Here is a 2523-nt window from a genome sequence, read left to right as displayed (position 1 = left end):
ACCATTCATTTCACTTGGTCTCTAACTTTAGATTTACTTTCACTCCTGATTTGACTTAGCTGTTGCAACAACCAAGAAAACAAATGTGCCCGCCCACCCCCACCCCTCCAGCTCTCCGCTCAAACCGAAAAGCTCAAATAAACGTCTGGATTTCGTCTCAAAAAAAAAAAAATTTTTTTTCAGCTCACTGTATCTGTAATTTTCTGTTTACCTCAGACTCTCAGTAATATTTATGTACTATGTACATTTCTTAATGATTTCAGGTTAAAGCATCATCTTCACAATGGTAGGTGGGAATTCAAGTCTCTTCTGGCTTTCATCTGTTCATACATTGTCCATCTCTTCATCCTTTCAGAGTGAACTAGAATTGATCAATGCACAGTGTTGTAAAAATTACTATGACTCTGCTCATCAGCATTTAAGTGCTTGGCAAATTAAAAGTACTTCACTTCTCAAATGATTTGCTCAGTGTAGAGATTATTGAACAATATCATTAATATTATATGATAAGTAAAATCTTGCTCAAGATTAGTAAAAAATGGCTCAAACAGCTCATGGGTAGGGAACTGTGAGAAATTCAAATTGGATTCAGAAGAAACTGTGGTGTGATTATTGCTGGTGTCAGATAGACCTTGATTGAAAGCAGAGACTACCAAAGATAAACTTGTGTTCTATTGACAATTCTGAAGTATCAGTGGAATCCACTTCCTCAACAACATGCTTCTGAAAACTATGGACTTTGATAAATGTAGACAGTTACAGAAAGCCTTCAGACCTTTGGTTCAAAGGGTTGCTATGAGTTTATGAATCACACTTGACTCGATTGCAATCAACAACAACAACATTGACTACGCAAAGGAAATTGATTGAGTGGATCCTAACAAATAAGAGCTGACTTTGAGAACAACGGGAATCCCAGAACACTTAATTGTGTTCATATGAAACCTATCCATAAACCAGAGTTGTCCCAAGGGAACATGGCAAGGTTTAAAATCAAGAACGTTCTAGAGCAGGGTTGTGTCCTTTCTCCATACCTACTCAGTACTGAAATAGAGTAGACCTTTAGCCAAGAAGTAGCTAATTTGTTCAAACTGATGACCTTTCAGTTAGCAGTTGAGCAGTTAATGCTTGACTCATTGGCCTTTAGAGAATTCTGGTGGCCTAGTTTATAGGAAGTTGTGTTAGTAACCCGAAGCTGAGCCTTTTCAGCTGTTCAAATCCAAGAGTGATCCTGCGGGAGAAAGATTGGTAATCTCCTCTTATGTACTTTACAGTCTCAGAAACCCAAGGGAGTTTAATTATGAGACAGTTCTGACTCAAAAGCAGTAAAGTTTAATTTTCTGAGTGTCCCTTTAATAAAATATGACTGATAGGGGAATGATTGTATGAAACAATATGAATGAAGGAAAGTGTGAAATACAACACATGGGAATTTTGTTGGCAAACCAATATAAAAGAAAATTTAAAAAGAAAATAGGAGAAGAGATAGACAAACAGAGTGAGAAGGTTGTTTTGTGAAGGTGGTGATAGAGATTGGCTTCAACTTACATAACTCAAGAAATTCCTGATGCTAGCAGAAGCTAGTAGAGACAAGAAAAAGTCTTTCTCAAAAGATTTCTCAGTATGACCTTGACATCACTCTGAATTTAGGCTCAAACCTCCAGAGTTGTGAGACAACATATAAATATTATTTTAAGCCACATAAGCAATTTCTTTCAAATTAACTGGGATGCATAGCAACTCCATGATTGTGAGAGTAAAACTAGGCTCCATGCAATTTTCAATGGTGAATTTTATGGAAGTTGTTCCTTTGGATGCACTTCTAAGTGGACTTTGAACCTACAACTTTACAGTTAGTAGCTGTGTGTGTTAACCATTTTCATGCACCATCTACACACTTTACATAATTCGTGACTGTTTGGTAAAGCAGTCCTAGGAAACTAACACAGACAAGCTGCTGTAATTGAGAAGTAAGAATGAGACAGTCCAGATCACTGGCAATATGAGAGATGCAAATCAAAACAATGAGGTACCATCCCACTCCAGTAACAGTGGCAAAGTTTAACAGGGCAACAAGTAATAGATGTTGGAGATGATGTGGCGAGAAAGGAGATCTTATACGTTGTTGATGGGATTGTAAAATGTTACAACCATTCTAGAAGACAGTTTGGTGCTTTCTCAAAAAGCTGGACATGAAATTCCACATGACCCAGCTACTCCACTACTTGGAATATACCCTGGAATGTGAGAACTGAGGCACAAACTGAGATTTGTATACCAATGTTCATAGCAGCATTACTTACCATTGCAAGAACATGGAAACAGCCCAAATGTCCAACCACAAACAAATGGATTGAAAAATTATAGTACAGTCACACAATGGAATACTATGCAGCGTGTAGGAGCAATAACTTTGTAAATTATTACCTAACTTGGGAGGGACTGGAGAGCATTATGCTGAGTGAACTAATTCAGTCCCATAAGGATATATATTGTATAAAACCTTTATTGTAGAATTAGTAT

This window comes from Elephantulus edwardii, unplaced genomic scaffold, assembly GCF_000299155.1.
Source record: "Elephantulus edwardii isolate Elephantulus edwardi_28Jun2011 unplaced genomic scaffold, EleEdw1.0 scaffold00221, whole genome shotgun sequence".
NCBI classification, from domain to species: domain Eukaryota; kingdom Metazoa; phylum Chordata; class Mammalia; order Macroscelidea; family Macroscelididae; genus Elephantulus; species Elephantulus edwardii.
Note: the sequence above shows the minus strand (reverse complement) of the source record.